Source organism: Tachysurus fulvidraco, chromosome 13 (genome assembly GCF_022655615.1).
Source record: "Tachysurus fulvidraco isolate hzauxx_2018 chromosome 13, HZAU_PFXX_2.0, whole genome shotgun sequence".
NCBI lineage: Eukaryota > Metazoa > Chordata > Actinopteri > Siluriformes > Bagridae > Tachysurus > Tachysurus fulvidraco.
In genome coordinates this window covers 28,802,155-28,826,444 of record NC_062530.1, presented here as the reverse complement: position 1 = coordinate 28,826,444, position 24,290 = coordinate 28,802,155, and the positions used below count along the sequence as shown (strand labels likewise).

General features: G+C 37.3%; 1 protein-coding gene and 2 long non-coding RNA genes across 3 annotated transcripts in view; all 3 read right to left on the bottom strand.

Annotated features, from left to right (window-relative positions):
• LOC113657299 overlaps nucleotides 1-24,290 on the bottom strand; it is a 1,727,325-nt gene that overhangs the window by 186,415 nt on the left and 1,516,620 nt on the right. The window lies entirely within an intron of this gene.
• Nucleotides 5,295-6,819, bottom strand: LOC125146179. Its single transcript, XR_007144661.1, has 3 exons — nucleotides 6,689-6,819; nucleotides 6,099-6,176; nucleotides 5,295-5,333 (listed from the first exon to the last, which is right to left on the bottom strand). It is a non-coding gene; the product is annotated as an uncharacterized LOC125146179 (long non-coding RNA).
• Nucleotides 11,251-22,568, bottom strand: LOC113658583. Its single transcript, XR_007144663.1, has 3 exons — nucleotides 22,537-22,568; nucleotides 15,745-15,855; nucleotides 11,251-11,281 (listed from the first exon to the last, which is right to left on the bottom strand). It is a non-coding gene; the product is annotated as an uncharacterized LOC113658583 (long non-coding RNA).

Genomic DNA, 24,290 nt, shown 5'->3' with positions numbered 1-24,290 from the left:
GCAGGTTACAGGACTGATGTTGCAGCAGTACACAAAGCTTCTGCACTCCAGAGTTTCCTAATTTATTCTCACTCAGATCCATCTCTCTTATGTGTGCAGGATTTAAATAAAGAGATGAAGACAAAGCTGAACAGCCTCCTTCTGTTATACTACAGACCTTTAGCCTAAAGATAACCAGAAACAGTGGAAAGAAGATCTTCACTTTGAGGAACTGAGTTTTATCTGACAATAAGTTTACATAACTAAAGTAAAATAAATATTATATTATATACGTAAGTTTCTCTGTTCTGCAGTGTGAATCCTTCAGTAGAACAGAGAGCTGCTTCACTCCTGAATCTCCTTTTATTTTCCCACTCAGATCCAGTTCTCTCTGCAGTAAGGGGTTTGTACCCAGAACTTTAGTCAGGGAATCACAGGCCACTTCTGCTTCAGGACTTTTTAACAGTCTACAGAGAAAACAAAAGACATTAACATTAATAGCATACTTTAAATGTAATTGTATTTAGTTAGTGTTTTGTTAGAGTATTAATGTACATATTGTATTGAAGTAATTATCCCAACACTTAATGTTCACCTCAGTGTGTTCAGTTTACAGTCTGGATCCTGTAGTAAATCAGTGAGCAGCTTCACTCCTGATGCTCCAGGGTCGTTCCCTCTGAGATCCAGCTCTATCAGGTGAGATGATTTCAGAGCTTCAGACAGAGCGATGTATCCTTCCTCTGTTATACTGCAGTCTGAAAGTCTGAAGAAAAAGCCATTTTTTACTTAATTATTAAGAAGATACACTATGAAATCTAATATTTTCTGTTTGATATGATTCACATTAATGCAATTTCCTTTGCCAAATATTTAAATTATAATATTTATAATTGAACACAATTATGATACCTCTTTATTTATTTATTTATTTATTTATTTGTTTGTTTGTTTGTTTGTTTGTTTGTTTGTTTGCTTGTTTGTTTGTTTATTCATTTATTTATCTATTTATGTATCATTTGATGTATACAGCATCAGTACTGCTTTTTAGATACTCAGTATTTTTTTGTCAGTGTTTGTCTGGTAGTGTGAATTCATATCAGAATTAAACTGAAAATATTGTGTGTTCTATTATTTGATCATGTAAGTTATATCTAGTCATTAACCTGAAATTCTTCTTTCAAACACTTCATTGACTACTCATTGTTGTGTACTGGAGATACATAAGCAACTGATTTATTAAAATGCTCTTAAGAGAAAAGGAAAAAACTGACCTCAGTGTCTCCAGTTTACAGTTTGGACTCTTCAGTCCAGCACAAAGCTGCTTCACTCCTGAGTCCCCCAGAGGATTACTGCTCAGATCCACCTCAGTCAGCTTGGAGGATTCTGAGCTGAGAACTGTGTGTAAAGCTGAGAAGCTTCTGTCTGTCAGGTTACACTCACTGAGCCTGAAAGGAAATTGGTATTATGATATTATGTCATCTGTCCTTAGTTGCACTTAGTACCAAGCTCCAAGGTTTTTACCCACTATAGCAGCAAAAATGAGATTCCACATCACTGTCCATGTTTTTAGAATGAATTGTTTGACAAACAATTTCTGTACTAGAACAAATTCCTCATATGTGAAAACATACTTGGCAATAAAGACCTTTCTGATTCTGATTCAAGACAGCAGGAACAAGCAGGACTCAACAATTCAGCAGCTTATGTTCATTTCAAGTTATCAGACAGGTTTATTGTGTTTATGGCAAATAAATTTTTCCTACCATCATTCTACCTAAGGCCAAGCTTTAAGGGGATAAAACAAGAGAAACAGGTTTTACTTACAAAGCTTTTTTGGCTTCCTGGACGACTGGTAACAGTCTCTTAAAGCATTCGTCTGATCTTATGAACTTCTGCAGCTCAAACACTTCCAGATCCTCCTCTGATGTCAGCAACACAAAGACCAGAGCAGACCACTGAGCAGGTGAGAGTTCAGCTTCAGAGAGTTGACCTGAGCTCATGTAGCTTTGGATCTCTTTCACCAGTGAATCATCATTTAACTCGTTCAGACAGTAGAACAGATTGATTGATCTTTCTGGAGATGGGTTTTGTTCAAACTTTAACTTGATGTACTCAACTATGTCCTTTTGGCAGTCAGAGCTGCATCCGGTGTTCGTCAGTAGACCTTGAGTGCGCTTCTGATTAGACTCCACTGAGAGGCCCAGAAGGAAGCGGAGGAAAAGATCCAAGTGTCCGGTTTCACTCTCCAAAGCTTTGTCCACTGTGATCTTGAGCAAATCAATAACTTTTGTTTCTTTATACTCTTCTGATTGCTCAAAAACATTCTTGTTTTCATTTCGGACACATACATATGTAAACAAGGCAGCAATGAACTCCTGAATGCTGAGGTGCACAAAGCTGAAAGATGTGCATTTAAATCTGTCAGTCTCCTGAGTGCACAGTCCTGAGTACACCTCTATATTACTGACATCAATTCCACAGACTTTTAGATCGCCTGCATAGAAAATCAGGTTGTTTTTTTCCAGGTGACTAAAGGCAAGCTTTCCCAGTGAAAGAATTCCATCTTTATCCCAAGGAATGTCCGAGGCATTATTTCTATTGTATTTCTTGTCCCCTTGTACGGTCTGAAAGATCAGAAAACATGTGTACATCTCCGTCAGAGTCTGTGGAATGTCTTCACAGTCTGATCTCCCCAAAATATCTTCAAGCACAGTGGCTGAAATCCAGCAGAAGACTGGAATATGACACATGATGAAGAGACTTCTTGATCTTTTAATATGATCAATGATTCTGTTGGCCAGACTCTCATCACAGATTTTCTTTCTGAAGTACTCCAACTTTTGTTCATCATTGAAGCCACGCACCTCTGTGACCCGGTCCACATGTTCAGCAGGGATCTTAGCAGCTGCTGCTGGTCGAGTGGTGATCCAGATGAGAGCAGACGGAAGCAGATTTCCCTCAATGAGGTTTGTTATTATAGTGTCCAGTGAGGCTTTCTCTGTTACATCAGTCCACTTTTGGTTTTCATGGAATGTTAGAGGAAGTCGACACTCATCCAGTCCATCAAAGATGAACATGACTTTATACTTGTCTGTGAATCTCATTCCTTTTGTTTCTGGGAAAAACTGATAGATGATGTCCCTCAAACTGCATCTTTCCTCACCTTTTACATTCAGTTCTCTGAAAGGCAGCGGAAATATGAACTTTATGTCCTGATATTCTTTCCCTTCAGCCCAGTCTAGAACAAACTTCTTCACACAGATGGATTTTCCAATACCAGCGACCCCTTGTGTCACCACAGTTCTGATGGGTTTTTCTTCTCCAGGTGATGGTTCAAACATGTTCTTGCATTCAATTTGTTTCTCCTGCTCTATTTGACTTTCAGTTTGCACACAAGTTTTTTTCTTTTCAATTTGTCTCACTTCATGTTGTTCATTCATTTGTCCACTTCCACCTGCAGTGATGTAAAGATCTGTGTAGATCTGGTTAAGAATGTTGGACTCTCCTTGCTTTGCAATTCCTTCACATACACGATTGTACTTCTTACTCAGGTTTGATTTGAGTGCACGCTGCTGAACTCCTATTAGTGCATCTAATCATATAATCATAAGTAAAACAATTATAAAGCAGAATAAACTATAATACATAAATAAAAATACACAGACATACATTTCTAAATGACTGTGAAACATTATATACTTTGAATTTCTATATTGTTAAGAAACCAGAGAATGTGTGGCTGATTGTATAAACTTTTCAACTGAATATTTACAAATGTTTAAGTAGAAAACATCTTGTGTTGTCTTATTAAATGCTTACCCTGGAGTGCATCAGCGAGGTCATTGTGTTCCATCAACTTCAGAAAGTACAATGTCATATCAAGAGCTGCTTCTTTTACACTCCACAAATCATCCCTCACATCACTGAAGTATCTTGTGTTTTCTTTTCTTAGATATTTCTTAAACATCTCCAGCTCATGTTTTATAAACACAATCATTTTATTCTCAAGATCCTTCACAAAACACACAGAGGGAATACAAGAAATGTGTAAAATGCAGAATGACTTTGTAATAAACACAACATTATTTGCTATGATTAGAATTTCACTGTTCATGAAGACCAGAAAGATGCAATACAGCTGTACATAAAAACTAGGCAGAACCTTAGTCAGTAAAATTAAGAAAAGAAAGTAACTGTACCAGAATAAATGTATTATTTATGTTATGCAATAATAGGAAAGACATAAGAGCTGTACATGTTGTACAAAGACACTGACAGGCTTCAGTCAGGGTTGAGCGAGTGCAGTGTGGAATCAATTAATACCAAAACACTACATTTGTATTCAGGGCTCAGAATGATCTAAATTCTTTCTTAAATAACTTCACATGAAGTGAACTCTCAATTTACACATAAAACTAAAGTATATGATGACTCTAAATACACAAAAACTACAGACTGCAGTTTGAAATGAAATGTTCCAATAAAGAGATAATCTTTTATATCCCATGACCACTTTGTAATTTGTATATGACAAGCCTTTCTAAACAAGAGGTATTATTTATAAAAGCAGGTACAGAACACAATAAGATTCACCTGAACACATGGGAAAATTAGGGCACTTAGCAGATGTCACTATCCAGTGTGACTTACATTTATCTCACTTATACAACTGAACAGTTGAGGGTTAAGGGCTTTGATCAAGGGTCCAGCAGTGGCAGTCTGGTGTTCTTGGGATTCAAACTCAACTTATAATAATAATAATAATACAACACTTTAGCAATTGAGCTTACACTTTTATTGTTACCAATTGGTATTAATTATTGGTAATAATTGATCTTTATCACACCTCTGTGTGCACAGATATATTTATTTTACAGGTAGGTTGTAAAATAAATTCAATAAAAATTATTTTGTGTGCTTTCTACTTCTCCTGAATTAAATTTAGAAATTGCGATGGCATGAATATTTTACACATTTTGCTCTTTTTTTGCTGTATTTGGAAATGCAATGTGAGGTTAAAGAGAAGCTAAACTAAATGTTTAATTAATAAATCCACAGATGCTGAAAGTAGAATTTAATTAAATTAACGATCTCCCTTCACTCTCTGCGCTCTAACAGGTCTGATCTCACAGTCATCACTGCTCCAGTGATTCTGTGCCTTCACCCTTTATTATGATTTATTAAATATCAGCTGTAATAAACATTGTAAAATGTTTGTAAAATTTGCAGTGAAGGACATTGCAGGAAATATTACCAAAGAAAATCTAAATCTTACCTGAAAGATAATGTGCAGAAAGTTTGCAATCTTATTTTCTAATTTGGGACTTTTCAGAAAAGTTTTCTCAGGGTCATCTCTGCAGACAAATAATTTATTTTAGGATTATTAACAAATTAGACTAATAAATATCAAAATGTAATGAGAAATATTCATTTACATTATAATGTTGGGATGTTTTTTAAATTTAAATAAAATGAAAACTAAAAGACTTTTAAATAACATGAGCCAATATTTTATTCACAATAGAACATAGATAACGTGTTTAAACGGTGAAATTTCACACTTTTATCCACTAAATGAGCTCATTTCAAATGATGCCTGCTACAGGTCTAAAAAAAAATTGCCACAGGGCAATAAATGGCTGAAAAAGCAAGAAATTTTGAAAAGATTCAGCTGGGAGAACAACAAATGAAGTTAATTGATATCAGGTCTGTAACATGATTAGCTATAAAATGGATGTCTTAGAGAGTCTCTCAGAAGTAAAGATGGGCAGAGGCTCTCCAAAGCTTTGCAAATCTCACCATCTACAGTGCATAACATCATCAAAAGATTCAGAGAAACTGGAGAAAGGACAAAGCCAAAGACCTTTATTAGATGTCCGTGGTCTTCGGGTCCTCAAACAACACTCATCATGCATTGGCATGATTGTGTCAGTGACATCATTAAATGTGTCCTAAAAATCTACCATTACCATTAAATCTACAGATGCCACCTAAAGCACTATCATGCAATGTTCTATTGTGAATACAATTTTGGCTCATGTAATTTGAAAGTCTTTTAGTTTTCATTTTATTCAGATTTAAAAAAAACAGTTCCGGAATTCGGGTTGTAAATATTATACCTTTCCTTATGGTGTATTTCTTTACTTTTGTCAGTTCTAGTTGGATGCTTTTGCAGTCCAGCTGAGGAGGAATTCCATCTAAAGGGAATGGAAAAAACTTCATAAAAGTTCGCTAATCGCGCTAGCCGCATGCTAATTGTTAACATTTAAATGCAAGTTCTATTCGGTTGTTATGCTAGCTCAGCTAAGTTAGACACCACTGTAGCAGATATTTAATAATGTTTACACCACTAAAGGTGCCTTCATACTTTTCTGTTGACTTAAGTTAATTTACATGTATTTAAAATAAGGGTGATTTAGTTCATTTAATTGTGAATATACATGTTTAATATGTATATGAGGAGCATAAGTTATCTTAGCTGTTAAAAAGAATACATATGTTACAATGTGATGGTTAAAATGTTATTAAGATGGAAAAATAGATTTAAAAAGGAAAAAACCTAAATATCTGTTTCTGAAATCCTAATATATATTTTTGTACTGTGAGATGGAAGTACATGAGTGACTGATTCTTGTTCATTAGAACTGACTTATGTTATGTGGTGTGATGTGTGCCTATTCATTTGCATAGTGATTAGAGTATTTATAACCTTTACAATTGGTTATATATCAATGTTGCCAAACATATAGCAGGCTCTGTTGATGTACTCCTTGAAAATTTTAACTTAAAAGTTAAAGATGCTACTGATGGTATAGCTCCAGTAAAGGTCAGGATGATCACTGGCAGGCGTAAAGCACCTTGGAGAAACACAAGAGCGGTACAGAGCATGAAAAGAACATGCAGAAAAGCTGAAGGTATGTGGCGGAAAACAAAACTTGAAGTACATTATAGCATCTATAAGGACAATCTTCATGCTTTCAATGTAGAACTAGGCACAGCTAGACAGATCTTCTTCTCAAACATTATAAACAACAACATAAACAACACTCGCACTCTTTTTGCTACTGTAGAGACACTAACAAACCTCCCAAATCAAGTTCCTAGTGAAATGCTCTCTTGACAACAAATGCAATGAGTTTGCAAACTTTTTCTCTGAGAAAATCAGTAATATCAGAATGTCAATCAATACGGCCTCATATTGTAATGTGGTCAGTCAGACCTCACTACAACAACCTCAAAAATTTGTCATTTTCTCAGAATTTGACATAATTGATATAAAAACCCTGGAAGAAACAGTACAACATCTTAAAGCATCAACTTGCAGCCTACCCCCCCCCCCACTCCCCACCCCGCATCCTTTCTCAAAAAGGTACTTAACTGCTTAGAAACTGACCCCTTAAAAATAATAAATACCTCTCTGCTCACAGGCACTTTTCCAGAGTCCCTAAAAACAGCAGTTGTTAATTCTCTCCTAAAAAAGAGTAACCTAGACAAAGCCATACTTAGCTACAGACCAATCTCTAATCTTCCTTTTATAGGCAAGAGCATTGAAAAGGTTGTTTTCAGTCAGCTGAACAAATTCTTAAACTCAAATGGCTACCTGGACAATTTTCAATCTGGTTTCCGCCAGCATCACAGCACAGAGACAGTGCTCATAGGGCTTTCTGGGATGGTCCTCAAATGGTTTAAATCATACCTAAAAGGGAGAGGTTACTATGTGAACATAGGTAACCATAAATCTGAGTGGACAACCATGACATGTTGAGTCCCACAGGGCTCAATTCTTGCACTGCTTATCTTTAATCTGTATATGTTCCCAATTGGTCAAATAATGAAAAAGAACCAAATTGCTTACCACAGCTATGCAGATGACACCCAGATATACTTAGCCCTGTCCCCTAATGACTACAGCCCCATTGACTCTCTATGTAAGTGCATTGATGAAATTAACAGTTGTATGCATAAAAACTTCCTCCAGTTAAACAAAGACAAAACCGAAGTAATTGTATTCGGAAATAAAGATGAAACTCTCAAGGTTAACACACACCTTGACTCTAGGGGTCTAAAGACACAAAATAAAGTCAGAAATCTTGGTGTAATTTTAGAGTCTGACCTTAATTTCAGTAGTCATGTGAAAGCGATAAGCAAATCAGCTTACTACCATCTCAGAAATATAGCCAGAATTAGATGTTTTGCCTCAAGACAGGACTTAGAGAAACTTGTTCATGCTTTCGTCACCAGCAGGGTGGATTATTGTAATGGACTCCTTACTGGGATCCCCAAAAAGACCATTAGACAACTGCAGCTCATACAGAACGCTGCTGCCAGAATTCTGAGCAGAACCAAAACATGTGAGCACATCACTCCAGTCCTCAGGTCCTTACACTGGCTTCCAGTTACATTTAGAATAGATTTTAAAGTATCGTTACTGGTTTATAAATCACTTCATGGCTTAGGACCGAAATACATTACAGATATGCTAATTGAATATAAACCAAGCAGATGACTCAGATCATTAGGATCAGGTCAGTTAGAGATACCAAGGGTTCACTCAAAACAAGGTGCGTCAGCATTTAGTTATTACGCCACCTAGAGGTGGGATCAGCTTCCAGAAGAGATCAGATGTGCTTCAACAGTAGACACTTTTAAATCAAGATTAAAAACACATCTGTTTAACTCTGCATTTACTGAATGAGTGCTGTGCTGCTTCACACTGACTGTGCTGCTTCACCCTGACTGTGCTGCTTCACCCTGACTGTGCTGCTTCACCCTGACTGTGCTGCTTCACACTGACTGTGCTGCTTCACACTGACTGCACTTTTTATCCAAATCACTTTTAATCCTGTTTTATTCTTTTTAACATATTTTAATTATTTTTAATTATTAATTAATTAACTGTTTTTATTAAAATCACATTTATTTTCTTTAATTGTTATTTGTTTTTGTTATGATTTTATCGTGTTTCTTACTTTTCATATATATTTTATTCTCTTTTATAAACTGTTTTCTAATTTCTATGTAAAGCACTTTGAATGACCTCTGTGTATGAAATGTGCTATACAAATAAACTTGCCTTGCCTTGCCTACCCGGGTAGTGAAGAGAACATACTCTAAGAAACACACACACACACCACATGCATCAAGAACTTCCATGGACTCTTTTCTTTATTTGAGGTTTTGTATAATACAATGTTCAAATTTATCTGTTTTGTGTTGTCTGTTCTCTGATGACCATTCACTATCTCAGGCTCCATGGTCGTATCTAGAGCTTCTGATACTAGCCCAGCTTAAATTTCTTAATACTTAAATTAGGTATTAGTTACGTTAACCTAAGACAAGAAGGTTACAACATTCATTCCAGCAAAACATTTCCAAAAAAGATGATAGATCATGAAGTACTACCCAGGTAAAGTTCAAAATGTAATTTAGCTAGCAACAGCTAAAAGTAACACACATGCCTTTATTTATTAAAGACTTTTTTGTTATTATATTGGTGATTCACAAGCTTTTTTATTTTTCTAATAACTAATAATAATTAATAAGATCACAAACTAATAAGATCATTTTTGACTATCCTCCTGAAAGATGACAGCTCCTTCCCCTGTTCCACTGACTTCTATGTACCACTTATGTAAAATGCTTTTTGGCAAGCAGTGGGGAGCTGGCTAACAATACCTTTAGGAATTCAAAAGGTTACCAAGGGGCAAAACTACATCCGAAAGAACAATAAACTCCAGCTATGCCTAAAAATCTTCTAAAGTCACATTTAGTTTTGGGGGCAAGAAATTATGGCCTGAACCTTGGCTTTGTGGGACTTAATGTGAACAAAACTAAAGATGAGAATCCCGGACCAGGATCTATTGAGGCATGGGTTAACAACCACCACCACCGACACTGTTGACCTACAGGTTGGCGGAAATTGGACTACTGTTGGTTGAGGAAGGAGAGGAGGGACAAGAGGAAAGGCAGGAGTAAAGGTCTGAGAACAGAGTGTAAATCTGTGAGTTAGAATAGAAGGAGAGATTCTGGAGTGAGTTAGATGATGTGATGGAGAGTATTCCCAGATGGGAGAGAGTAGTGATATAAGCAGACTTCCATGCACATGTAGGTAAGGGGAACAGAGATGATGAGTAGGTGATGGGCAGGTTTGGCATTAAGGAAAGGAACCTGTAGTTAACAGTTATTTTCAGAAGAGAGAGGAACATAGATTTATGAGAGTGGAGGTAGGAGTACGCAAGTAGACTACATTCTATATAAAGGCAATCTGAGAGAGATTAGTAACTGCAAAGTGGTTGTGGAACAAGGAGGTACAGGACAGCATTTGGAGGAAGAGGCTAGCTAAAAAGAAGTGGGATGTAGAAAGGAACAAAGAACATATACAGGATTACAAGGAATCGCAGCACAGAGTGAAGAGGTACATGGCAAATGTCAAGCATAGGATGAGTTGTATGCCAGGTCACAAGAAGGACTTGTACAGATTAGCGAGACAGAGACCTAGAGATAGGAAGGATGTACAACAGATAAGGGTGATTAAAGATAGAGATAGAAAGGTACTGGCAGGTGTTTCCATATCGTATGCTTTGTCATGTTTATGTGGGCGGTGGTACCTTTCTCATTTTTCCTGCCGTTGCACTTGATCCTTGCGGACTTATATATGTTCATGCCATTGTCATTGTGTTTGTGAGTCATTGATTGTAACTGTTGTTCCCTTCCGAGGGAACTCGACGCTGCGTCAGTGCTGACGCTATGGGAAAGCTTCTGTGAGGAAGTTGTGTCTGAAGCTCTGTGTGCACACATGCCATTTTATGGCTCGGGAAGGACACGTGACGGAGTGATTGCACACCAGCAAGTCCATATATGGGCATCCACGTCACACTACACCAGCTTCTTTGTCTTCAGGAAGTGCTCTGTGTATGTGTGTCAATTGTTTGTCCTGTCTGTCTAGTGCAGGGTGAGAAAAATATATATTTTAGGTAAAGCTAGGCGAGAAAACAATAATAAGTTGCAAACTAAGCATTTTAAGGGATGCGTGCATCCGTGCCCCCGCTTTATCACAGGGGACGACATGCACTCTCTTTGTGTTGTTTGTTTGGGAGAGGTGCATGCCCGGTCGGTTCTCGAGGGAGGATTGTGAGGATTCCCACTGCGTACTCTCCGATCCCGCCTGGCTGTATTTTTCAGCTTCGGCTGCGCCTCGTTGTTCAGGTCCCGCGTCTGCAGAGGTGGTCGCAGGTTGAGTTGGAGGAAATGGAGGTTGAGGTGGGTCTACATCAAGGATCGGATTTGAGTCCCATCTTGTTTGCTATGGTAATGGACAGGTTGACAGATTAAGTCAGACAGGAATCTCTATGGACATGACATAATCTTGTTTGTACATGACATTGTGATCTGTAGTGACAATAGGGAGCAGGTGGAGGAACACCTGAAAAGGTGGAGGTCTGCTCTAAAATTAAAGGAATAAAAGTCAGTGGTAGTGAGACAGAACACGTGTATGAACGATTGGGATGAAAGTAGAACAGTGAGATTACAGGGGGCTGAGGTCAAGAAGGTGCAGGAGTTTAAGTATTTGAGGTCAACCGTCTAGTGTGACGGAGAATGTGGAAAAGAGGTGCTTACAGGTGGGTTGGACTGGGTGGAGAAAAGTGTCAGGAGTGTTGTGTGTGACAGAAGATTGTCAGTAAGAATGAAAGGAAAGGTGTAGAAGACAGTAGTGATAGCAGCTCTGCTGTATGAGACATGAGGCGGAGATGGAGGTAGCAGAGATGAGGATGTTGAGGATCTCTTTAGGAGTGACGAGGATGGACAGGATTTGGAACGAGCACATCAGAGGGACAGCTCAGGTTGGCTGTTTTGGGGACAAGGTCAGAGAGGATAGATTGAGATGGTTTGGACATGTACAGTGGAGGGAGATGGTTATACTGTATTGGTAGTAGTATGTTGGAGATGTAGCTGCAGGTAAGAGGACAAGAGAAAGGCCAAAGAGGAGATATATGGATGTGGTAAATAAGGACATGAATTTAATTGGTGCGAGATAGAGTTAGGTGGCAAGAGATAGTCGAAAGTAAAGGAAGAAGAAATATAAACAACCTTTAGATATTGATGCCAGCAACACAATCAAAAAGTAAAGGCAAAATAAAACTGAGGTTTATGCTTAAACTATACTGAAGACTCCACAATTAGCAGGTTAAATGGTAACAGGTGAGGGAATCAGACTAGATATAAAAGGAGCATTTAACAGAGGCTTATCATTTTCAAGCAAGGTTGGGTCATGGCTCACCACTTTGTGCCAAACATTGTTAGAATATTGTCATTCAGTACAGAAACACAGTTTCTCTTCACAAAATTGCAAAAAACCTTCACCATCTACAGTTCATAATCTTCTGAAAAAAATCAGGGAGTCAGGGAAATCTCTGTGTGTAAAAACCAAGGGTAGAAACCTCTGCTGAGTGCATGTGACCATCAAGTCCTCAGGTGGTATTGTATGAGAAAACCTCATTTTACTGTGATGGACATAGCCACATGATCTTAGGAGTACTTTGGAAAGTCAGTGTACTCCTGCAGTCCAGATCTGTCTCTTATTGAAAATATTGTATCATGTAGAGGAAATCAGACAATAGCTACCACAGACTGTCAAGCAGATCAAGTCTTGCAAAAATTTCCACTTGCAAACCTGCAACAATCAGTAACTTCAACTGCATTACATTAAAAGGGAAGGAGAAAAGAAACAAATCGAATTACGTTTGTCAGTAAAAACACAGAAGATCTTTTCTTTATCATTTTGTCTGTTTAATAAGAGTCCAAATAAATTAACAAATGACAGTTATTAGTTTTTAGTGCATTTTTATCAAGCGTTCAATCTTTTCTGGAAATGGGGTTTGTATAATATTTATTCAAGATTCAACTGCACTACATGTTGAGAATGTTTACCATCATCATTATTGCAGATGTGCATGTTCCACGTCTGATGGTGCAGACTTTCAGCACCATCAGTTGCACTAACAAAAGCAACTCCACAGTTTTTCATCACTGCTGGGGATTATAATTAAGCAATTTTCAGGAACATACTATTAACGATTTACCTGCAACTGTCCATGAAGTGGGAGCACACTGGGCCATGTTTACACTAACAAGTACAGCACCAACAAAGATGTAGCTGCTGTAATATCACAAACTGCTTTGCCCTCTCACTACCACCAGAGGAAGCCCTCACCTGAATACTGAACCACTTCCTGGTCAGATCACTTCCTGGTTTGTATGGACATTTAAGCTGCATGCACACCATCTTCTTTGCGAAGTATCGTTTGCATGTGTCACAAACCAAGACTTTTGATTATTGTCTAGTTTTCATGTTTATGATCTAGTTTATATTTTCTCGACTTTGATTTTCTTGCGTTTTGTGGATTTGTTTACCAGATATTTGTTGGTACGCTGCTGACCTTTTTGCCTGTTCTTCTTATGCTGATATTTGGATATTTTTTCGGATTTGTCTGTTTGTTTGTTTTTCTTTCTGTAATAAAGTCTGCTGACTGATTCTAGATCTTCTGCCTTGGGGCCATCATTACAGTTGCCCTCACCCCGGCCATACCTCATACAACATGTTGCAGAAACATGAGAATTTGATCACCAAGAACATCAAAGTTCTTCAAAATCGCTTTGAGCGTACTGATTTTAGAAGGATCTAGAGGAATATGCAGCATCTGTACCTCAACCTCAGTCAGTGTGTGGATGATGTTGTACCCTCTAGGACAATAAAAATAGAATGTACATTTCCTGAAGAAAATGTGAATGGTGCTTGCTGCATGTGGCAAGTTCCCCTCATCGTGCTGATTGTTTTGATATATGACATGTCCGTGTTGTGCTAACTCACTGCTCAAAGACCATGATGAAGTTTGGGTGACAGAGTCACAACCAGGATTAATAAAAGATCACTTCAATAGCAATGATCCACAATGAATGTGGAACGACATGCAACATGTCACCTACTACAGGCAGAAAAATCCCCTAGACTGTATGAAGGACATCTTTCTACAAATGATTTACTGACTCGCCGGCTTTGAGTTACTATGGACTGCCTGCCAGCTCAGTCCAGTCTGGTCAATCTCTTCCGATCTCTGTCATCAACTAGATGTTTTAGTTTACATATCCTCCACTCACAGGTTTTTATTTTTCACACCATTCTAAATAAATTCTAGAGATAAAGCCCATATTCTGATGGTTAATGTGAACATTCCCCAGAGCTATGGACCTGTATCTGCATGATTTTATGCATTGCATGGCTGGGACACAATTGGTTGATTAGATAAATGCTTGAATAAATGTGTACAGGCTTTCTAATAAAAAGAGTGTAAACCACAGCTAAGCAGTCCCATGGTGTGAAGAATTGTCCTGTATTCATGCTGCTGAAATTCAAAGCGCAAAATATTGTGGGTTTTTTGTTTCTTTCTTTTTTTGAGTTTGATTTTATTAACCCAAGTCTATTGCTTATTGCATGACCTACACCAAATACACACACTTCCAATATACATCCATGTCTACAGCCATGTCTATAGCACCATAATATCAAACTGTTTACATGCTGTTTTGTACACTGTTTTTGCTCTTTGCACATGCTCTCTCACATTTCATTCGATTGCTGTTTTGCACAATCCTTTACAATATCTGTATGTATGTATACAGTATCTATGTAACTGGACCTATAAAACTGCATTCATTCTAATATTTCTGCACACACAATATTGATTGGACATACAGTATTTACATTGGTCGGCACTGTTTCTGTTTATTGTCTATTGTGTATTGTCTTTTGTACATTATATTGTCTTGTATTTTTTGTTTGCACTGTCTTTTGTCCTGCACTGTCTTTCTGTCTTGTCCTGCACTGTCTTGTTTGTCTTGTCCTGCACTGTTTGCACCAGGTTGCACAGTTGCACTTTATTTAGTTAGGACTAAAGTCTAGAACTAAGTCCTTAGCTCTGTCTTTGTTTTATGTTGTAATGACAATAAAAGCTAGTTAAAAAGTTCTTAGTTAAAAAGCTTTTTGACAATACGTATTATCGCCCCGAACTCTGGCAAACACTATGACCGCACTCCAAGCACCAAAACTCTGGGTCTTAAATAGTGGCGTAGGCAAGTGTTACAAGACACTAGGTGTCATGCTAATTGTAGGTACGTGACCGAAAGCCAATGAATAGGCGTGCTGGTGGCCGCGGGTTTGCCTGAAAGGCATCCATGATGTTACAGAAACTAGCCCAAAGCCTCTAGAAAATGAAAACATCTGGACACAGTGTCTGCATTTACATTCTGTTTAAATGTATCAGTATTCTGTATTTATTATTAGTAGCTCATCTTAATATAAAATGCATGGAATTTAATGATAAATAGATATAGTTAGATATAGTATATCTATTTAGATATAGAAACAGATTACTGCCACCAGGGGTCTCTGCTTTCCAGACCTTTGTGTTAGCCTTTATAACTAAACATTACTAATCTTGACTCTTGATGTTTTTCTCATGCAGAATTTTTGATCAGTCCTTTCAAGTCATTTGTGTTTTATTAACATGCCTTTCCTAACTAGTTAGATTTCCTGCTAGCATAAATGTGAACATTACCTGGTATAACCTTTACATTTAATAAATCACCGCTATATGTTACTAGCTTTGAAATTTAACAACTAAACAACACTTTATATTGAAGCTAAAAAGAACCTGAATTCTGGGAGCCATTCGTAAAGTTATATCTGAGGCTGTGAGGAGAGAGAAATACCTTTCCATAGAGGATGTTCCACCTGTAAAGTTGAGTGGGATTGGCAGTGATTGATCACTCTTCATAGACACACAGCTGGGCACAGGGGAATCTGGCCTTTCCTTTGTTCCACTAAAGAGTAGAGAGAAACATTTTTGGTAGTTTTATCTACATGATGTAATGATTCACATTTTCATGCACATATACTACGGTGACTGAGAAGTGAAAAACAAAATAAACCTGAAAACAAAATAACAAATGCAAAAACACAGACAATTGAGACAAACCAGCAGACATGTGCCAAAGGAACCCATGTCATTAAGGCATTTCAAAACTACCCTTAGTATTCCACTGAAAATGGCTGTATCATCGATAAAAGCCTAAAGTGTCATGTCAAGTCCACGTTTAATTCCATTTGATCTGCCTTTATTTTACATTTATTTCATTTATGTGTGATTAAAACATTAACTCCAACAAAATGCACTGAAATCAGAAATGCATTTTTGTATACATTATGCCCTGCATTCCAATCATTATATAGAAACATGTTCTGAATTTATAATCTATAAATTCACAGCAAAATGTTTGTATGATTCTAACTTTACACCAACACAGGAAAAGAATACAAACTCTGTCACCATTTTTCTCAGTAAATATGTTTCTGTTGACATGAAATTTTCACCAGAAGTCAGTAACAACCCAAGTAATCCATAAATACAAAGAAAACAAAACAAATAAGTTATGCGTAATAAAACGGAATAATAAAGCATTAAACACATGAAGAAAGGGAGGTGCAAAAAGTCATGAAAAGCTAAGACACCAGCCGAAATCTAACAGTAATTAGAAAGCAATCCTGCCCCTTGTCAGTGGAAATTAATATCAACTGGTTCAGTACCAACTGATGGCCTATAAAAATGTGTCCCATTACCCAGGGGTCATAAAAGAAACATCTCATGATGGATAAAAGCAAAGAGCTTCACAACCTTATAGTTGTAAAATTGGTTACAGAAGAATTTCTAAACTTCTGAATGTTCCAGTAAACATTATATTGGGGCTATAATCTGGAAATGGAAAGAACATCATTTCACTATAAACCGGCCATGACCAGGTGCTCCTCTCAAGATTTCTGACAGAGGAGTTAAAAGAAATATCAGTAGAGTTGTTCAAGAGCCAATGACTTGTGGAGAGCTTCAGAAAGACCTGAGATTAGCAGGTACAATTGTTTCAAAGAAAACAATAAGCAACCGCAGTGGCCTGTATGCACTCTCACCACACAAGACTTCATTGCTGAAGAAAAAGCATGTTGAAGTTCGTTTAAATTTTGCTGCATAACATTTAGACATGCCTGTGAAATACTAAGAGAATATAGTCTGGTCAAATAAGACCAAAATTGAACTCTTTGGATGTCATAATACACCATGTTTGGAGGTCACATGGCACTGCACATCACCCCAAAAACACCACACCAACAGTGAGGCTTATAGGTGGGAACATCATGATGTGGGGGTGTTTTTCAGCATGCGGCACCGACAATCTTCATATAATTGAAAAAAAAGATGAATGGAAAAATATACAGAGACCCATCTACCAGGATGATAAAGAAACGAGGGTGGAGATTTCAGCAAGACAATGATCCCAAACACACAGCCAAGGAAACTCTCAACTGGTTTCAGAGACAGAAAATAAAGCTGCTAGAATGGCCCAGCCAATCAGCTGTCCTGAATCCAATAAAAAAGCTATGGTAAGAAATAAAGATCAGAGTTCATAGAAGGGACCAATGGAAACTTCAAGATTTAAAGTAGAATGTGCCAAAATCACACCTGAGCAATGCATGTGACTAGTTTCTTCATACAGGAGGCATCTTGAAGCAACAAAGGACTTTGAACAAAGTTTTTAAAAAAAATCAGTAAGTGTGTTCAATACTTTTTCCCTGTGTCATTACATTTTATTATGCATAACTTAATTTATAAACTCAACTATTTTGTTTTGTTTTTGGGTTGTTACTGACTTCTGGAGAAAATTTCTTTAAAACACCTTTAAAAATATATTTACTGAGCAAAATTGCGATGTGTTTTTTTGAAGACACACAGTATATGTCTCCTTCTTTCAATCCAAACAAGAGAATAAACCAGCATACATGTGCCAAAGGAACCCATGTCATTAAGGCATTTCAAAACTACACTTAGTATTCCACTGAAAATGGCTGCATCATCGATAAAAACCTAAAGTGTCATGTCAAGTCCACATTTAATTCCATTTTATAAATTGCAGCCCATCGATCTGCCTTTATTTCACATTTATTTCATTTATGTGTGATTAAAGCAATAACTCCAAAGAAATGCACTGAAATCAGAAATGCATTTTTGTATACTTTATGCCCTTCTGGTGAAAATTTCTTGTCAACAACACCTTTAAAAATATATTTACTGAGCAAAATTGTGATGTGTTCAGTACTGATTTGGCAAGCTGTATAAGACCTGAAACTAGCCCAAAGCCTCTAGAAAATGAAAACATCTAGACACAGTGTCTGCATTTACATTCTGTTTAAATGTATTAGTATTCTGTATTTATTAGTAGTAATTCATCATAATTTAAAATGCATGGAATTTAATGATAAATAGATCATGTCACATCCACAGACTATTTATATTACTGCCACCAGGGGTCTCTGCTTCACCTCTTTCCAGACCTTTGTGTTAGCCTTTATTACTACTCACTCACTCTCTCTCTCACTCATTCTCTACCACTTATCTGAACTTCTCGGGTCACGGGGAGCCTGTGCCTATCTCAGGCGTCATCGGGCATCAAGGCAGGATACACCCTGGATGGAGTGCCAACCCATCGCAGGGTGCACACACACACACACACACACACACACACACACACACACACACACACACACACACACACACACACACACACACACACACACACACACTACAGACAATTTTCCAGAGATGCCAATGAACCTACCATGCATGTCTTTGGACCGGAGGAGGAAACCGGAGTACCCGGAGGAAACCCCCGAGGCACGGGGAGACCATGCATACTCCGCACACGCAAGGCGGAGGCGGGAATCGAACACCAACCCTGGAGGTGTGAGGCGAACGTGCTAACCACTAAACCACCATGCCCCCCCCCTTTATTAATAAACATTACTCATCTACTAATCTGTCCTTTCAGTCATTTGTGTTTTATTAACATGCCTTTCCTAACTATTTCGATTTCCTGATAGTATACATGTGAACATTACCTGGTATAACCTTCACATTTAATCATCACTGCTATATGTTGCTAGCTCACTACTAACTTTGAAATTTAACAACTAAACAACACTTTATATTGAAGCTAAAAAAAAAAACCTGAATTCTGAGAACCATTAGTAAAGTTATATCTGAGGCTGTGAGGAGAGAGAAATACCTTTCCATAGAGGTTGTTCCACCTGTAAAGTTGAGTGGGACTGGCAGTGATTGATCACTCTTCATAGACACACCACTGGGCACAGGGGAATCTGGCCTTCCCTTTGTTCCACTAAAGAGTAAAGAGAAACATTTTTGGTAGTTTTATCTACATGATATAATGATTAACATTTTCATGCACATATACTACAGTGGCTGAGAAGTGAAAAACAAAATCAACTAGAAAAGAAAATAACAAATGCAAAAGCACAGACAATTCAGACAAACCAAAAAAGTTGGTATAGTTATAGTAAAAGTATAAAAGTATGGTATAGTTGGTGAATAGAATTCTTACTGCTGATTGGAAGAGACATCTGTCACTCAAGATATACAGAAAGTACAGCAGGCCGTAGAAAGTCGATGCTTCTGAGTGTGAGCACAGCTCTGCTCTTATAGCGTTACTGTTTAATCTGGAATAGTTTTGTCTTTGAAACATACCTGTGTTCTATATGTGTAGTTTTAGACATCATAAACTAAACTTTATGTCATTACCTGCTATCAGCATATCATATGAATTCCTCAAATTAATTCCAAATGAATTGTAATGATTCACATTTTCATGCACATACACTGCACAACCTGTTTTTTATCCTATACAGTAAAATGTCTGTATGTAATCTAGATTGTAAAAAGTTTGGGTAAGAATGGAGGGTCAGCCATTACGCTGCACCCCTAGATTAAAGATCAGGGTTAAGTTAAAAAGTAAAAAGAAATTTAACTTTTCAGTCATCTCATCAGTGGTCTTAACCACTGAACCAGCAGACTATACACTAAATGTTAAAAAGGATAAAGACTCAATAGATGTGTTGATTAATATGTGCTTATAAGCAGCTAATGGCCTCCTTAACTGAAGACATACATGTCTCCTTCTTTCAATCCAAACAAGAGCATAAACCAGAAAAGAACCCATGTCGTTAAGGCATTTCAAAACTACCCTTAGTATTCCACTGAAAATAGCTGCATCATCGATAAAAACCTAAAGTGTCATGTCAAGTCCACATTTAATTCCATTTTATAAATTGCAGCCCATCGATCTGCCTTTATTTCACATTTATTTCATTTATGTGTGATTAAAGCAATAACTCCAAAGAAATGCACTGAAATCAGAAATGCATTTTTGCATACTTTATGCCCTTTTGGTGAAAATTTCTTGTCAACAACACCTTTAAAAATATATTTACTGAGCAAAATTGTGATGTGTTCAGTACTGATTTGGCAAGCTGAATAAGACCTGAAACTAGCCCAAAGCCTCTAGAAAATGAAAACATCTAGACACAGTGTCTGCATTTACATTCTGTTTAAATGTATTAGTATTCTGTATTTATTAGTAGTAGTTCATCATAATTTAAAATGCATGGAATTCAATGATAAATAAAATAGTCACATCCACAGACTATTTATATTACTGCCACAAGGGGTCTGCTTCACCTCTTTCCAGATCTTTAGCATTTTTTACTAAACATCACTAATGTTAGGCTAGGAGGAGAGATAAATACCTTTCCATAGAGGATGTTCCACCTGTAAAGTTGAGTGGACGTGTCAGTGATTGATCACTCTTCATAGACACACAGCTGGGCACAGGGGAATCTGGCCTTTCCTTTGTTCCACTAAAGAGTAAAGAGAAACACTTTTGGTAGTTTTATCTACAAGATATAACGATTAACATTTTCATCACATATACTACAGTGGCTGAGAAGTGAAAACCAAAATAAACCTGAAAACAAAATAACAAATGCAAAAGCACAGACAATTCAGACAAACCAAAAAAGTTAGGTATAGTTGGTGAATAGAATTCTTACTGCTGATTGGAAGAGACATCTGTCACTCAAGATATACAGGAAGTACAGCAGGCCGTAGAAAGTCGATGCTTCTGAGTGTGAGCACAGCTCTGCTCTTATAGCGTTACTTACACTGTTTAATCTGGAATAGTTTTGTCTTTGAAACATACCTGAGTTCTATATGTGTAGTTCTAGACATCTTAAACTAATCTTCATTTCATTACCTGCTATAACTATATCATATGAATGTATTTCCTCAAAGTACTGTTGAATGAATTACATTTTCTTATAAATATAAATATGTTTGTTATTGTTTTTCTTGGTTAAAATTGAACACAGAACTCCACAAATGGATATGAAGTAAAGTTAGATAAAAAAATTCCTACTTCTTGTTTATCTTAAGTGACAGATGTCTCGTGTGTGTGTGTGTGTGTGTGTGTGTGTGTGTGTGTGTGTGTGTGTGTGTGTGTGTGTGTGTGTGTGTGTGTGTGTGTGTGTGTGTGTGTGTGTGTGTGTGTGAGTGTGAGTGTGTGGTGTGTTTTGGGGGGTTGTGTCAGGACTCAGCCCGGACTTTGGCCATGTGCATTTGTTTGTGTTTTGTGTCATGTGTCTGCCCCGCACTTGTCTTTTCCTGCCTGCTTCTGCATACCTGTTCATGATTTAGTATTTACTGTAGTTGCCTTAAGCAGTGCGGAATACTCTGTCTTTTGTTGTCGTCATGTCTCATTTTGTCTTTGTCCTGCTTCGTGTTTTTTAAGTTAATAAACCCAGTTTTCTTTTAGCTGTCCTGCATTTGGGTCTGTTTTTCTCCACGCATCACTGACAGGTTGGGGTTCAGCCATTACACTAAACATCTGGAGCAAAACCACTGAACTAGGAGATTATACACTGAATGTTAGAAAACTTACAGACCAAATAAATGTGTTGATGATTAAGTGCTTAATTAAATTTATTTAATTTTATCCAGATAATTTGCTATAATACAGGAGCTTTGTGGGGGGCACGGTGGCTTAATGGTTAGCACGTTTGCCTCACACCCCAGGGTTGTGGTTTCAATTCCCGCCTCCGCCTTGTGTGTGTAATTTGCATGTTCTCCCCGTGCCTCGAGGGTTTCCTCCGGGTACTCTGATTTCCTCCCCCAGTCCAAAGACATGAAATTTTTTTTTTTTTTATCATTTTTGACAGTTTTTATTTGTCACATAAACAATCATACACAGTGTGACATGCAGTGAAATGCTGTTTACAACAATATCCTGGTTATGAAATTAGGGTCAAATAAAAAAAAATGTCAAAAATTACATTTCAGAACAGTGTTAATATAAACCTGTCAGTCTTATTGTTCCTCTGTCACTACTTCATTAAGTGTGCTACAGGCATCGATTTCTAAATTTATTTATATTTAACAAATATATTTAAGTTTGTCTTTGTCCTTTTGCCTGTTAAAAGCCCAAGTGAATGAACAAATTACACATTTTAGCTTTTATTACATTTTAGCAATTTTTCCAACTTTTCTGGAAAAGGGGTTTGTATTAGTTAGAGAAATATTTAATAAACTATAAAAACATTTGCATCCTTACCTCTTGTGTTGCTTCTCTTGTTGACTCATTTCAGAGGATTGGAGTTTCTCACACTCCCGTGACATTATAACAAACAGTCAGAGGTTTTTATCTTATAAACATAACTTGATCCTGGTAAGCAAAGAACAGAAGAATGTGAAATTATGTTTCTGTTGCATGAATTAATATTTAACCTTACATAAAGTAATGCTTTTAAGATTCTGTAAATTATATAGATATATTATCTATAATAAATCTGGTTAGTGGAATATGAGCTTAAATTATATGGGAGTTTAAATAAATTGAACATAGCCTGGAATCTTTTATTATAATAAATAAACTGTTGTGAATCAGTAACTGATAACTGAAACTGACTTTGTGATATTAAATCGTAACAAAGCTTGTAAGAAAATAATAGAAATGCAGACTGTATAAAGAATAGCACAAAACCTCTACAGAGTGTTAAACAAACAATGAGTTTTTATTACTGACAGCATTAAAAATGTGTAACGGTAATATATCTGCATGTCCACAAGAGGTTAATGTTGCATGTGACATTTCAATATAAATGTCCTGTACTTTAACACGGCACTAAAGAAAAGAATGAATCTATTAAAAAACTGCACAACACGTGTATGTCTAATGCAACAGAAACACATGGTCGTCTGTTTCAGCTCTATGTTGAGGATGATGTTCTACATAAAGCTTTTCGGTTTAAAAATGGTAAACAGAAATAGACGATATCATCCTGAATACATCCTGAATATTATCTACAGGTGTAGGCATCTGTCGTAGCTCTGACTTGTAAGATTAATGATTCAGGACAGAATCTCTCAAAATACATTAGCAGACATCCCAGGTATCCCGGATGTTCCGGGAGTCTGCCGCATATTGATAGCGGCTCCCTGATGCCTGCAAATTAGTTACAATCACCCGGAGTCTAGAGCGAGCGAACAAGAGCGCGCATGCGCAACAGAGAGGGGGAGGGGGGGGGGCAAGAGGCCTTGCGTGTGTGTGCTAGTGTGCGTCATTAAGCGCGTGTAGGACAGAGAGCATCCTGATTGGCCTGTTTCGGTAAGTCAACCAATCAATTGTTAGTGTGGGCGGGCTTTTTTCTCTTCTCCCGAATTAATCAGTGTATCTAGAAACAGGAGCGCCATCATGGCCCATGGCAGAGGGAGAGAACCAAAATACCACAGTATAAGACACATTTTACGCCAGACTACACGAAAGTGTCCCCCTGTCTTATAAGCGTTAAACATAATGATGCACGCTGTGCGGTTTGTAACAGTGACTTCAGTATTGCCCATGGTGGGGTAAATTATTATAAAACACGTGTGGACGTGATTTCAACAAGTCTCACTCACTCATTTTCTACCGCTTATCCGAACTTCTCGAGTCACGCGGAGCCTGTGCCTATCTCAGGCGTCATCAGGCATCGAGGCAGGATACACCCTGGACGGAGTGCCAACCCATCGCAGGGCAAACACACTATCATTCACTCACACACACTCATTTCATCTTCATATTTTTCAGGATGGCTAGTTGCCAAGGCTACATGAAAACATCAAACTAAGGTCGTAATGGAATAAAAGCACTTTACATATAGTATAAGCAGCTTATATAAATAGTAAGTCATCTACATATTTTAATATAATTAACAAATAATTGGGTAACACTTTACAATAAGGTTCGTATTTAACATTAGTTTACTACGTTAGTTAACATGAACTAATAATGAACTGCACTTTTATTTAACAAACATTTATCTTTGT